The following is a 16,432-nucleotide window of genomic DNA, read 5'->3' on the forward strand; positions in this document are numbered from 1 at the left end:
ACAACCAATCACACAGATTCTATTGAGTTTATGAAATTCCAGAGTTAAGTTCAGTGCACGTGCTTGTTGACTGAATTCTGTACCTACTCTCGCGAATGGGGTATATGTCACCGCACGACCTGACCAAACCAGGAGACAGCAGTGTGAACTGATAGTGACATTTATGGTCTTTTAAGGTAATTATAACCTAGCTTGTTGTTTTTATTGTTTGAGTTTTATTCAATTTTATGGTGCCCAGGAGGGGCCGTCTTCGGTTCACTTAAGCCCCGTTCAGACTACACAATTTTTTTGTCGGTTACAACGGTTACTGTGTCAGATTATGTGATTTTGACTCATAAAATCTTGTCGTATCGTGAACAAGAAACATGTCAGACTATACGATGCTACCGAGCATTCATTGCATGCCATCATTAAAGACGTGTATGCTGTCATCGATACAGTGCTGGACAAGACAGAAGGTGCTATGAGCATAATCAAACAATGGCTAGCAAACAGCGTGTTTTGCCTTGTCTTGTCATCAGAAAAGCCCAAAAAAGAAAGAAAACCTGACAATGGACATAAATCTGGATGGCATGAAGAGAATGGTATGGCCTGTCAAAGAGAAATAGTTTTTATTTTACCTTTTTTTCACTGTGTCGCTGTAGTCCCTCATCATTAATGCAGGAGTATTGTTGCTGTAGCTCCACGAACATTTCCTCCATTGTAAAATTACACCTAGCAAGACCAATAGCATTGTCTCTCTTTAATTTCGGCTTGTTTGAAAGCTTGTACAAAGGCGCTTCTGTGCTCCTATTGGCCAGTGTCACAGATGTGATAGAACTTGTCGTGAACGATGGAAAATAAAATTAAACATGCTAGTCTTTCTGTGTTGACGTCGTGAAGCATCGCAGAGGTGTCATGCACTATGACACACTACACGAGATGAAACGATTGAATCGTGCATCCCGACGCCCATTGTCGTTTACGAATCCCCACGACATCATACGTCAAGCAGATAGTGGCAAAATCGTAGTCTGAACGGGCTTTAGTTTTGTCGTGGCCACAACATATTAACTCATGGGAACGTCATATTAACTCGTGGGAACATGATATTATGTCGTGGTCACAAGATCGTTTTGTCGCGGTAATGACATCCTTATGTCGTGGCCTCGGGATGCTATGTTGTATACGGTGTTTGTACATGTAGTTCTGCAGGTATAAATAGGGAAAAACTAGGAAGTCGTGGCCTAATGGTTAGAGAGTTGGACTCATAACCCAAAGGTTGTGGGTTTGAGTCTCAGATTGTAGGTGGGGGCAGTGAATATACAGTGCTCTACCACGACTGAGGTGCCATTGAACAAGGCACTGAACCCTCAACTGCTCCCTGGGTGCCACAGCATAAATGGCTGCCCGCTGCTCCGGTTGTGTGTTCACTGCTGTGTGTGCACTTTGGATGGATTAAATGCAGAGCACAAATTCCGAGTATGGGTAACTACACTGTAAAAAATGGCTGTAAAAAAACAGCCAATTTCCAACAGTTAAATACTGTTATTTCAATAGACAGTTTAATTCTGTAAATTAACAGCCAAAGTCTCATAGATTAATCACTTGCTATAAATTTGCAGCATTTAACTGTAAACCCGTTGGCGCCTTTAAAAAAACTGTTTTGCGCTGTAAAAAGCAGCATGTGAGGGGTGTGGATTTTTTTTTTTTTAACAGTCGCCTTTTTCAGCGCGGTAAACAAGATAACATCACAGCTCGCCTCTTCCCTTCACCTCCGTTGTTTTGAAGGACACGGTTCAAGGTAAGTTTGTCTTTTTGTTGTTAAATCACGTCTTTCGAAAGGTATTTGTGATTGTGCTACTTGACGCGAATCACGTTTTGCAGGCAGTTCTTAAGGTCAGCCATTCTGCTAAAGTAAGTTAGTTTTCTCCGACCTTCGATTTTTAACGAATATACTTTGCTTGGTTAAAAAGGTACTACTTCGACATAAGCTCTATTTAATTTTGTAGAAAACCTTAAATCCACATCTATTTCTGATTCATGACGCTAATTTTAGATGCCAGATGCTTAATTTACATGTAAATGTTACTCAATAAATTACACCAAGCCAATATAATCCACGCAAAAAAAAAAAAAATGTTTAATCTAATGGTGGAAGTACCTACTCGTATTTTATCGAGATTTACACAAAGGCAAGTTATATTCAAGAGGCATATACAGAAAGTCGAAGAGGGCGTGACTGAAACGCGATATTTTTCAAATCATGTGGATTACTTTAATGCTGCATTTATATGTTGTTTGGACTCTGGGTCTCAATTACTTACATTGTCCATATACATAGCTCCAATTTACTCCTGAAAATGTATTTGTGTTCTGATGGCAAAAAAGTCAGACATCTTGGATGGCGTGAATTGTCAGCAAATTTTCATTCATGCGTAAACTATTACTTTGAGCATAATTGGGAAAGAAGACATCATGAGAACTATTTTAAGATTCATTCTAATTGAGAATTTTTTTTAATATCATTTCAGGGAGGACAGAGACCTGCATTGAACGATGGATGATTACCCTTGAGGGTCGCGTCATTTGTGAAGGTGTACACCCAAGATTTCTGACTGCAGTAGCAACAATGTTCGCAATGTACTACGTCTTTAACCTTCAGTATACAGAGGAGGCATGTGGCACATTGGAATTCATTTAGAGGTATTTTATTTACCTTATACTGTAACCTGTAGATTGATTTTTTTTTTCTTTTATTACTCCCTAATTTCAGCAAGTATATATTTAATCAATTAATTAAACTAAAAAAGGTAGACTGAGTAAGTTTTTTCTTTTAAGTTTTTTCTATTAATATACATATATATTTTTTAATACCCTTAGACGATTCATTGGGATAAACCCTGAAAAAGGCACGAAGACCAGCAGAGGCAAGGTTGTTTCAAAGAAAACTGGAAAGATCGTGAACAAGACGACAGCTACTGTCAACCCCAAAGTCGCATCCCTTCTAAAGAACCTCATCGATTTCGAATGGGATTTTGTCTAGGTAACTAAACTTAATTGACCCCTACCACTTACATGTTCTAGCTTCCTGAGAGAGTTACCATCTCTAATCTACATTCATATTCAGTGGTAAGAGTGTACATTAACCCTTTGGAAATGTTTTTTTTTTTTCTTTATTATTATTACCTAAAATTGCATCCGATCACATGCATAGACAAAACACAAGGAGCTTCAACTAAACATTCACAGTGCTGTAGGAAAGTTATGTAAACTTTGGGATTACCTTGTTATCTTGATGACCCACAACTTTTTGGGATAATTTTTTAGTTCTGTTTAAAGGGATAGTTCCCCCAAAAATTTAAATTCTCTCATTAATTACACACCCTCATGTCATTACAAACCCATAAGTCCTTTGTTCATTTCAGAACACAAATTAAGATGTTTTTGATGAAATCTGAGAGCTCTCTGACCCTACATAGACAGCAAGGTTACTACCAACACTGTCAAGGTCCAGAAAGCTGCCAAGAACTTCAACAAATTAGTCCATGTGACAGCAAGTGTTTTTTTGCGCAACAAAAAGTATTCTCGTAGCTTCATAAAATTACGGTTGAACCACTGATGTCACATGGACTTGCTGTCTATGGAGGGTCTGAGAGCTCTCAGATTTCATAAAAAATATCTTAATTTGTGTTCTCAAGATATACAGATGCTAGATCAATTAATTATTCACTCCTTTCTGGCTAACTAGAAAACCCAATAACTTTTACACACAGCTGAACTGTTTGGTCATGTCTTGACCTTCAGTTGTGTTAAGATTGTGTTTTGTCAGTTTTTCCTCCTCTACTGTAACAAAAGATAAAAAAAAACAGTTCATTAACCAGAATTTTAATTTTCTGAGGAATTAAAAAGCGTTTCCAGAGTGTACGAGCACTAGCTTTTTCCATGTGCTATATTTTGTCACTAACATTTTGAAAATGTTTTCTCTCTCCAGACCCGGATGTCCTGTCAGGTCAGAGCCATCAGAAGCTGGAGTGAGACATTTTTTTCGACTACTGGTTTGGTTAAATGTTTGGTTGGCTATGTGTTCCTATCAGACTTGCACTTAGTCTCATGCCAGATTAAAACAATAACAACAACAAAAACTTGTGGCATTTTGGCAGGGTTTTTTTTTCTACTGTATTTGTAGTTTTTTTTTTTTTTTTACACAGGGGTTCCTTTAATTGCACTTTTTCTCTGTGATGCTGCTTTTATTGTTAAACATACTTTTAAATGTTTACACTTAAAATACTGTTAAAAGATTGTAATAAGAGCCAATTTAACAATGCTTTTAGTTGTTTTAATAAATGGCAAATGAAGCACTATATCAGTCTATTTCTCCTTTTATTTTCTTTACACGAGAGATGTTACGATATCAGACAGAGTAAATAGGAAGTAACTTGTATTGTATTTCACAATTATAGCTGCCATTACTGTGAAATTACAGCACAGTCATAAAATGTAAAACAGAAATTAAAGTGTAGAATTATGAGAAATCTCTGGAACCATTGCTGCCAGTACTTTACTGTAAAATTACAGCACAGCCGTAAAACAGAAAACAGTTCATAAACTGTAAAATTACGGTAAATCGCTGGAACCATTGCTGCCAGTACTTTACTGTAAAATTACAGCACAGCCGTAAAACAGAAAACAGTACTTGAACTGTAAATTAACAGTAAATGGCTGGAACCACTGCTGCCAGTATTTTACTGTAAATTTACGGGGAAATTTTTTACAGTGTATACTTGGCCACATGTCACTTCACTTTTATGTTGAGGGAACAACATATTTTTCTCGTGGCCACTAGTTTAATGCATAAGCAAACCTACGTGACAATAGCAACCTGTGATTATCAGAGATGGATAAAACATTTTTATTAACATTAAACATTTCATTTAATATTTGTATATTATTATTATTATTAGGTTAGATTAACTTGTTAGGGCTATATTTTTATTTATTTCATAAAAATATAATATTTTATTATTTCCCCTTTCAATTCACTTTACCTAATTAATATAGTATATTCTGTTAATATTCTGTATAATTATGCTATTTGCTACCTTATTTGCAAATACTGTAAACGCCTGACAATTATGCCAATACTTTATGATTGTAGGCTATTTATGCCAGTGTGTGATGATAAATGAGCGTGTTGTGTTTTCATTTACAAATGATTCGTGAATGATTCATTCCTCAACGAAACACTAGGCAGCAGGCTATAATATTAATAATTATTAATTCGCAGAAAAAAAAGAAATATATGTTAAATTCAACCTTTAAACTGCATTTCCAATAGGCTATAAATTCCAGTCAGCATAATCAAAGCTGTATTGGCATGTCGAGCATTTACAGTAGGCTTATTTACAAAACTAGTCAGTACATTATGTAAAGAGATCGAAATGAAGGGAAAAAACTAATATAAAAATATAATAATAGGTGAATAATAATAATCATAATAATGATGATGATAGCTGATAATAATATACAAATATTATGGAAAAAGACGATCAGTTAATGCACTAATTAATATCTTGTGGCCACGACATATTATCACATTCCCACGAGTTAATATGTCGTGGCCACAACAAAACTAAGTGAATCGAAGACGTCCCCTCCTGGGCACCGTACAATTTTAACATCCAAATGTTAGTGAAAAGAGGAAAAGTAAAACACTTTTAGATATCAGTCTGCATATGTGATGGACATCGGTTATGATCATCTTTGGTATCTCTTTTAAAGGCATCTAGGGCCAGTTTTACTAACAGCTTGAGCCAGCACAAACCGACATTATTGAATATGCAGTTTTAGGAGTTTCCCTTTCACGGTCAAAAGTTATGGGAGGAGAGCATTCAAATGAATCATGCACTGCATTTTACTAACGTTTGCGCTCATCAAATTACTGGCATTTGCGCCATTATTTAACGCCAAAAAAAAGCATGTCTTAAAGGGGTCATATGACGTTGCTAAAAAGAACATTATTTTGTGTATTTGGTGTAATGCAATGTGTTTATGCTGTTTAAGGTTAAAAAATTATTTTCCACATACTCTACATTATTGTTGCTCCTCTATGCCCCGCCTTTCTGAAACATGTTGATTTTTACAAAGGGCATCGTTCTGAAAAGCGAGGTGTAGGCTGATTGGCCAGCTATCCAGTGCGTTGTGATTGGCCGAATACCTCAAGCGTGAAACTGAAATGTTATGCCCCTTACCGTATTGTGATGCCGTGTCCTGGCACGACGACACAAAAACAATAAAACCCATTATAAGCTAGGCATTTGTTGCATCCGGTGGGGACATAATTACTGATTATAATGACTTATACTGTCTTTTTACGTGTCGCGTTGCATCGTGCCGCATAAACATTACCATGTCTGCATTTGTGATCGGAGAAACGACAAACAACAAGCAATCTACACAGCTCAAAACTCGCGTTTGAATTTGCATCAGTGGAAAATTATCTAAATATGAAAACATACTTACAGGCTGTGAGTCAGAAGCGTCAGACTGTCCTTGCAAAGTTGGAATTGCTCCACTTTATAGAAACAGTCTTTGTGCACAGCTGGCAGGCTACTCCCAGGTTTAGGAAATAGTCCTCCGTAAAATCCGCTGCACACACTCTAATATTTGGGTTGTAAACACAATGTAACCACTGATTTCTAGTTGTGTCCTCTTTTGGAAGCCCAAACAAAGTAGTTTTGCTTTCACAACGAAAAACAGCGTCTTCTTTGCTCATACTTTGGGAGGTGTTTTGCAAATCTTCCCACACAGTGACGTAAACATGTGGGGGTGTGTTTAAACAAGGTGTTTTAGGAGGGCGTGGTCGAGTCTTAACTTTTATAAAGAATATCTCTTTGGTTTTGAGGCTTTAGTCTTTGCAACTTCAGAGATCTTATCTATGCACAAACAGTTTGTAACACTCCAAAGAGAAAGGAAATCTTGAAATCGCATCATATGACCCCTTTAAATTATTTTGTGCTTGAAATGGCTGCAATTATTGTTGCTAGGAGGAGGCACTGCAGAGATCAGAGAGCGTGTGGTAGAAGGAAGAGGATTTTTCCACACGTATTAATTTATTTTGAATGCCAGAAGAACACATTATCTGAACATATCGTTTGCCAAGCCGTGTTATTTTTAATTTGCTTCAGGAAATAAAAGACGACTTGGAACCCTCAACAAGGAGTCACGCAATACCAGGTCTATCAAAACTTCTAGCAATCCTTCATTTTTTGGCCTCCGGTTCTTTTCAACATACTGTGGCTTCTTTATTTCTTTATTCTTTATTTGTGACTATGCTAATTTGCGCTGTGCTTGGTATATTGTATTGGTCGATATGTAAATGAGATGTTGCATCTGTGTTCTTTAATTTGTGCTTTGTTAGTAAATCACCTGCAGAAATTCCCCTCCCATCAGCGCTGTTTTGGAATTGCGCTCTTTCGCTAATTTGTCCTGCTTAATAAAACTGTCCACTAGAGTAAAACAGCATTTAACGAAGCACAGAAGCCCTGAACTGAGTGATCACATTCGTTGATAATGTAAATGTTCTTTGCTCACTTTCTATATATAGTTTATTTGCTGTTTGAATAACCGTGGAAATGAAAGAATTATAATTAGTAACTTACAATGTTTTCATTAAATTGCGATCATATTAAATACAAATTCAGTTGTATTAAAACATTTTATGACTATAACATTGTTATGTACCAGGATATCTTTCAGCTGTCAAAATACAGAGAATACATCATTTCACAAATTTAAACAGGACAAATAACTTCGGAAAACATGGGCTGTTAAAATTAGATGCAACATAGGACCATATTTTCAGCTAAGAATATTGCATTGTCTGTATAAAATCAGTTCTGGATATTAGCCTGTTGGCTAGTCACTAGTTTCTAAGCATGTTTACCTTTCTTTAAGACACTAGTACAGTACTATGAAATTTTATGACAACAACTAAGTATAAATATCTCCAGTTTGTATAGATTACAAAGAACATAAGAGTGTGTTTCACAAGTTCTTCAAGAACATTGACTGGGATCAGAAAGTTTCAAAAAGGTTCAGTAACATCAGTGTTTACTTAGACAATCTTGTGAAAGGTAAACTATGTGATCTTAAGTGGAAAATATATCTTGGTTTAATTAAGGTTGTATTGCTATTTTATGATTTATAATTAACATGATAGCTTGTATATAGACAATGCAATATCCTTACCTGAAAATGAGGTCCTATTTTAACGATTCATGTTTTGCAAAGTTGAATCTGTGACATGATGTAATTTTCTGTGTTTTGACAGCTGATTGACTGACATTGACACAACAATACGCCATAGAAGACGGAAGTGGACTTCTTCTGTCCCTTACAGCCTCGCTTTGGACTGATCATGGCAGTAGGCTCAATACCCAGCCAGCATATGACAGACCTTCAACGTTGAAATAATGTCAATTCTTGAAACAACATTGAAATAATATGTAATGTTAAATGGCTGAAAAAGGTTAACAAAGACACTTATAAATCAATGTCTTCAACAACATACAAAATAAATTTCTACCTTTTAAATTATATCGCTCATTATATCCCATTATGATCATTATTATTATTTTATTAGCATTTTACAATATTTTGATCATGAAACCTATTCTAAAATCTAAATGTATATGTTAAAATATAATCATTATCATAATTAACAACAACAAAATTAAATACATTTCGCTACGTTACCACGCTGAAACTGTCAGGGTCCTGCTGGAGCCAGGGAAATGCGGGGACCAGGAATCTCTTCAAACACAGACTTTATTGGGACAAAGGAAAGCAGGACACAAATTACACACGAATAACAATTACACATGGCTGGGGACTAATAACCTAATGATGACAAACAAGTACGGGAACAGGAAGACCAAATAAGGGCACGAGAGGAAGGGAAACATAAGACACGGGAAGACAGGACTCGGGGACTCGGGATGCCATGGTGGATCAGGGGAGACCGGCGGCCATGGTGGATCAGGGGACTCGGGATGCCATAACGGATCAGGGGAGTCCGGCGGCCATGGCGGATCTGCCTCCGAGACCTCGGCCCCAGCCCCAGCCCCCACCTCAGCCTCTCTGGCAGGAGCCCTACTACCCCCCCCAAAATTTTCCTGAGGAAATTAGAGGTGGTCTTGGGCTGGGGTTCAGGGGAAGCGGACTCTTGGGAGTGCCTTTGTGATGCAGGAAATGGGGGGCGCTCTGGCAGCGCAGAGCTGGACGGGACCAGCGGAGACTCTTGGGGGCGCCTTCGTGGCGCAGGCACTGGGGGGCGCTCTGGCAGCGCAGAGCTGGACGGGACCAGCGGAGACTGTTGGGGGCGCCTTCGTGGCGCAGGCACTGGGGGACGCTCTGGAAACAGTGCTGGACTGGACCAGCGGAGACGTAGGAGGGCTGGATGGGACCAGCGGGAACGACGGAGAGCTGGACGGGACCAGTGGAGGCACTGGAGGCCACTTGCGAGGAGCAGGCACTGGCGGGCACCTGTGAGGGGCAGGCACTGGCGGGCACTTGCGAGGGGCAGGCACTGGCGTCCACAACATCCCCTCGTACTCCACCAATAACCCTAGGGGTACCTGTGGGATATCCGTACTCTCTGCTGGCGGGCTTGCCTGGGCCGCGAACGGCGGCGTGAATTTCCCCGCTGATGGCGGGCTAGGGAGAGCCGCGGAAAGCGGCTGGCTTGTGTGAGCCACAAACGACGGCTGGTGAAAGGGAGCCGCAAACGACGGCTGGTGAAAGGGAGCCGCGGACGGCGGCGGGCGTTCGTGGGCTGCGAACAGCGGCCGGCTTGCGTGGGCCACGAATAGCGGCTGGTGAGAGGGAGCCGAGGACGGCGGCAGGCTTGCGTGGGCCGCGAACAGCGGTTGGTGACAGGGAGCCGCGGACGGCGGCGGGCTTGCGTGGGCCGCGAACGGCGTGCCTTGGTGAGCCGCAAACGGCATGCTTGGGAGAGCCGCCCATGGCTGTCATGTCTTCGCCGCGAACGGCGGCGGCCTTGGCAGCCGAACCAGCCTGAAGTCTGCCCAGCGGGCTGGGACCAGCCGCAGACGGTGGTGGCCTGGAGCTAGCGGCAGTTGGCTGGTGCGGGTGACGACTTCCATCCTTTGTTAAGGGTCGGTTGTTCTGTCAGGGTCCTGCTGGAGCCAGGGAAATGCGGGGACCAGGAATCTCTTCAAATACAGACTTTATTGGGACAAAGGAAAGCAGGACACAAATTACACACGGCTGGGGACTAATAATCTAATGATGACAAACAAGTACGGGAACAGGAAGACCAAATAAGGGCACGAGAGAAAGAGAAACACAAGACACGGGAAGACAGGACTGACAGAAACAATTTATTTTGGTTGTTTTACCTTATTGCTTCGATCATGATTGGTTAATCTGGCTGTCATCTAGGAAACGGGCCAAGGTCTACTGTGTTTAGATCTTCTTCTGGTCACGTCATATGTCATACAAGTTTGCAACTTTTGTAAGCAGGGGAATGCAAAATGTTTTGTATGCGATTGTGTTTCCAGTCTCCTCCATTCACATGCATATTTATGGGACACAAAGTTGCATTGACAGTGATCTCTGTCGTTTGTAATGTCACATAACCAACTCCCTTTGGAAAAGAATGACTTCCAGTCACTTGTTGAGGGTCTCTCAGCATAAATACATTGTTGTTCTTAATGCTTATCTACATTACTGCTCATTTACATAAAGTTTAACTGCTGGACTTCATCGGCTACGCCAGTCGTCCCAAATCACCAACTCTCATTAAAAATGAATGACTTCTGGTTGCTTTGCCACTGCAAATCGCTGCCGGTGTGAATGACGCTTCAGTATTAAAACAACCCTCCTCTCGGTCAAATGTAATTCAAGGCTTATGTGCCACGTCAAATTAAACACTATTTCAACAAGTCCATATAACTTCATGGTGTGTACATCATGAACGACAAATGAAGTCATTCAAAAGACATATCAGCCTATTCCTCGCCAAATTTACAAAGTCTCTGCAGTTATCAGAGAGTACGGGGATGGAGTTGAATGCAAATCAGAGGTGGTATATGAAATGACAATGAATATATGATCATGAATAATGCAGCCCTTTCTACACCACAATGCTAAGAAAAAGCCCTGAGAGCTGAGAAAGAATTTCAGAATAGAATGCATTATAGAATAAGAATTGAAATAGAAAAGATTGGGGGGGCTTGGCTGTCACAGCGCTGTCACTTCCTCTGTCAGAATAAATCCATCAAACACTGGGAATAAATCAGGCTGCTCTCATTTGCATTGAGCACGGTGAGAAACCCGGGTTCAATAACACATGCTGTTTTGACAAATCCTGCTCTCAGGGATGAAAAGGGCCCGTGAATCCGGAAGCTTCTATTGTCTGACGTTAATGGCTGCGCTTGATACTTAGAGAGCACGTGGAGACAGAGGTCTGTAATAGCGCCTCACATGTGAGATTGAACACAATGCTGATTTTTTTGTTTCTTACTTAATATTCAGACGTTAAATTTACCTGATATTTGGAATGGTAAAGATCATCCATCCATCCATTTTCCAGACATCTTATCCTATAGGGATACAAGTTTAAAGGATTAGTTTGTCTAAAATGACAAATTCTGTCATTTTTTACTTACCCCATATCTTGTTCCAAAACTATTTTCCCCCTTTGAACTCAAATAGAGAATTTTTAAAGAATCTTCACATTGTTTTTTTCATACTAATACTGGAACTTTGTAGGCCCTACTACAAAGATTGTTGGCTCTTTGATTACTTGCTTTATTCCTCTTTTACAACAGTAAATCTCCGTATACAACAGTTCATATTGACCAGCATCTCCAAAAAAGGTTTGTGTTGTTGTTGTTTGTTAATCATGAAGCACTGTTAAAATAGTCTATATGGATCTTATATGTAATATAATATATAATATAATAATAATAAAAATATAATAATGTAATAAACTAAAACTGAAGCAGTAAAAAAAAAAAAACTATATACACATATTTTAAAAAACAACAAAAACAAATACATATAGAATGATTTAAGAACACTTAGGATATAGTGCACAAGCCACCTTGTTTTGTTTTGTTTTTAATGGTGGTTTTATATATTTGGAGATTGATTTGGAGCTTTTGCGTGAAAAAAGTCAAACAGGTCTGGAACAACAAGAGGTTAATGATGTCAATGATGACAGAATTTTCGTTCTTGAATGAACTATTCCTTTAAAACTAAATTAAAATAATCAGTTTTTATGTTATCGTTTTCCCAAGGGAAGAGGGGCGGAGTCCTGTTCAGAGTGAGCATGTGTTTCCAGTACCGTTTCCCTCTCTTTTTTCTCTCTTTTTCTCTCACGACTCAGTTGTCCGTTTCTCGCTCACGCACAGTCGCCTGTGGAGGCGAGGCAGAGCCAGAGATGAGCGGAGTCAATTAGACGAGCAGCAGTGTGTGTGTGTGTGTGTGAATCTCAGAGAAAGATGTGGAACAGTATGGCACTGCAGATGCCGGCATTCCCTCAGTGAGAATGCTTCCATAGGGACGAGGACAGCTGTGGAACAGCATCAGGGGTGTTAACGAGCCTTATCTCACACACACACACACACATGCATAGTAAATGATGCACTTTTACATTAGTGCATAGACATTATGTTCCAAAACCTAGTGAACTGCCTACATAATAAATGTGCTTCCAATATGATGGCTGTCCAAAAAGGTAGGTAGCATAATTATTTCACTTTAGCCAAATTCTAAGGCAGCATTGCATGAATGCAATGCTAGGATGAATTACGCAATTCTGTGATGGCAGAGTTGTGAAACAATGTAAATTCTAAATAAATGTATATTATATTCAGGATTGAATGCATAATATTCTCCGCAATATTTGTTTTGCTAATTATAGAATAGTGTTGTTAGCTTAGCAACATGATAATGTCAAACTTTGCGATTTGTGTGAGGAGTTGCTGTCTATGTAAAGCATTTCAAATCAAGGCAGCAGTAAACAGCAGCTCACTAGGTCTTGGAATGCTGATTCTTAAGCTCATTGCACACTCAGTCCGAAATGTTTTTTTTCTTGTATTCCTCATCCTTTCCTATCAAAATGCATGCTGCGGATGCAAAAACACAGAAAATCGAACCTGATCCGAATGTTTTTATGACAGACGAAAGTTTCTGAGGCAGTGTGTAAACGTGATTGACACAACATGAGGTCGTAGTTATTTTTTAACGTGCGAAAATTTCGGACTCAGTGTGCAATGACCTTTAATATGAACTGCCTTTCCTGTTGAAACCATATGAAATTCTCATGACACACATGGTCACACGCATAATGAGTATTATTCTCTTTGACCTCCGTGGCATCCCAAAGGAAACATTTATTGCTCAGGGGTCATGCTTTCATAGCTCCGGAGACTAAATTGAATTCTCATTTATGGGGTTTATTTAATATTTAGTTTGTCTCAGATGTTTCTCCTGAAATTCTCTAAAATTATTTTCTAAAGTATATGTGTGTGTGTGTGTGTACATTCTTAACTACTCCCTTTCAACCGCCATACTACTGTGAGCTCGAGAAAGCAAGGATGTACGCTAAAATCCAACCATTCCCTCTCTTTTTCCTCGGTCAGTATTCCGTTTCATTCAGAAATAATTCAAAATACTGAAATAAGTGTTTTCAAATGCATTTGTTTTCTGAACCAAATCGATTGAATTTGCATCAAATATATTCCTTACACACATTGGCAGAAAAAGGCTATCAAGTGTTTCAAGTTCTCTTTTGTTTTATTTTACAGGCCACAAGATGAGCAGATACATCATTTAAAAAAAGAAATAAAACTGATATTTGCTTGTCAAAAAATATTATACAATTTTCTCAATACAGATTTTTGTACAGCATGTAACAGAAATGAGTTGTAATAGAATCATGATCTTGTAATATAGATGAATGGGATACAGGAGCTCCATACTGTCATCCACAAGCCCATCTTTATACCCAATAAATATAAACTGTGTATATTATATTATTGATAGCCAGGCATAGTAAATACCAGGGCACAATTTCAATTCATTTTCATGTCATTTCAGGTACGTCACTGTGCTACACACACACACACACGCACACATACACGCTCACACACACATGAAGCTGAGCACTGAAGCAGGCGTAGGCCAGCAATCAAAATCACAGTTGGATAACAACAGATTCCTGGCCACCTCGAAAAGAACATAAAGACGGGAATGAAAGCGGATGAAGACAGGGCTCATTGTCCTTGGCAGGAAAGAGAGACAGTGAGAAAGAGGGATGGCTATCTGATCGGGCCGTGTGAGAAACACTGTAGAGAGCCACTTGACATTTGGCCTGATTCAAACAGCTCTGCTGAGGGAAGCTACTCTGACAGACTCTCTCTCTCTCTCTCTCTCTCTCATGCACACAAACACACACCATCTCTATCTGTGAGCGCTTTTTTTCTTTCAAGCAACCTAGTGCCGTCCTTTTCAACTCACTCTCTGTCAGCTTCCTTTATCTTTTTTAACCGCACTCTCCATTTCTCTCTCAATGTACGTTTTTCCTCATCAAAATTTAAGCAGAACAAAAAGCTGCATCCAAGTCATGTATCTCTGGACAGTTTCAGCCTCTGAGAAAGCACCTGACAACATATATTTAAAAAAAATAAATAAATAAAATAAAAGAGTGTGGGGGATGGGGATGCACTTTATGGAACATCCATAATGGTAGACTAAAGCAAGTAATGATACAAAGAGTGGACAAAATAACATGAAACACCAAACAGCATATAAATATCAAGGAATTAATAAGAGTTCATTCACAACATGTTCTTGTTGGAATGCTAAAGGAACAAACCTTTCCAATTCTTTAGTAATAAAGGGGGTGGAATCTACTCTTTGTGTTCCAGAAATTTACATAAAAATTCAAAGATGTTCTGATTTAGTGATTGGCCATGGAAGGTGACTTTATCCTGGCAGCCATGAAATTACTCTTGCATTTGTTTAGTAGTGTGCATGGAGACATTATAATCCTGTAATTATGGGGCATCACAAGTGAATGGTGTTTTTGCTGTCTGATGCTTAAAAATGCCTTTTGTGAATACTTGGTAAGAGAAATACTGATTCATATAGCCTACGCTTTTTGATGCTGTACTTTATATGTTTTTGATTGTCAGAGTGCACTGAGTTGCAACTTCTGTTTGTCTTTGCCAATGCATTTTTACTGTTTGGCATGTACTATCATTATTTTTGATCCCGTCTCCCTTGACAAATAAATAATTTAGCAATTTTTGACATGGATGCACCAGCAATTTTTATACAAACTATTCGGCTTTAAAAGCCTGTTAGTCGCCTCACTTTGCTTTGAAACCTCTCATATCAAAGTGCTAACTGTCAGACCTTTTTTACACCTGACATGTTTTGTAATTGGCAATCAACCTTATAAACTCTGCTTTGTAGTTACAGTCATGTAATGGCGATTTAATTGCTTCAAAGTGAAGCTCCTTTTCCATGTGGTGTTTCCATTACTTCGTCCACCCCTATCTAGTGACCATAATAGGTTAAGACAACTGGTTTCTATGATGTGTACATAAACGTGCCTCATATGTTTCCAAACCATGTCATAATTAGAGGAGTCTTTCTATTTGAATCCTTGATGTTATGTTGCATCCAGAATGAGAAAATATACACTTGCACTTAATTACTTGAGTCTGGGAGATCACTGGATAAGGGCAACATGATAGGGGAAGTCTGCACAGAAAAGATAGCACCCATTTTTTGCTTGCTGACTGAATTAATCAGCATGCAGTTCACTAGTGTAGGACACAAACGCTCTGGAAGATGGTGGAATTCTGTAAAACCAGATATGAGACGACACCTTTCATTTTGCAACCTTGAGGTAGCACTACCATCAAATAGTTAGTCAGGTTAGTCAAGCTTTAACTCGCTCATTTTCCAAATTCCAGATCTGTATTACATTAGCACACAGTTAATAAGGGTTGACAAAACTTCAAATTTGATCAATCATCATTGATTACCTTGGGTAATGCTGCATAGACAAAAGGATAAAGAATGCTAATGTAGCCTAAATAAAGCCAGTGCACTGGTTGAAGTCAGAGGAAGGCTGCCACAGAGTAGCTAGGCCGAGGTGAACCAGGAAAGAGCCCTGCACAGGATGTGCGGTAGTGTTGGATCGTTCCTTATTTCATTACAGGGAAAGCTTTATAAATTCACAGAATGGAGAGGAAGGGGGCATAGTGATAATATTTGCATTTCTCCTTTTCCCCCTCTATCTCTCTATCTCTGCCCTCCCTACCTCCTTCTAATACCCCCTCCCCCTGCACCCCCCACTTACTGCAGAGTGACTTTAATCATCACTTTCGCCAAAACACATTAAGCCGTT

The 16,432-nt window shown here is 39.2% G+C and overlaps 1 long non-coding RNA gene across 1 annotated transcript; it reads left to right on the plus strand.

Annotated features, from left to right (window-relative positions):
* Window positions 1-1,595: 1,595 nt before the first annotated feature.
* On the plus strand, window positions 1,596-4,202 carry LOC131526321 (uncharacterized). Its single transcript, XR_009267424.1, has 4 exons — window positions 1,596-1,783; window positions 2,514-2,685; window positions 2,863-3,025; window positions 3,974-4,202. It is a non-coding gene; the product is annotated as an uncharacterized LOC131526321 (long non-coding RNA).
* Window positions 4,203-16,432: the final 12,230 nt, after the last annotated feature.

This window comes from Onychostoma macrolepis, chromosome 19 (genome assembly GCF_012432095.1).
Source record: "Onychostoma macrolepis isolate SWU-2019 chromosome 19, ASM1243209v1, whole genome shotgun sequence".
NCBI lineage: Eukaryota > Metazoa > Chordata > Actinopteri > Cypriniformes > Cyprinidae > Onychostoma > Onychostoma macrolepis.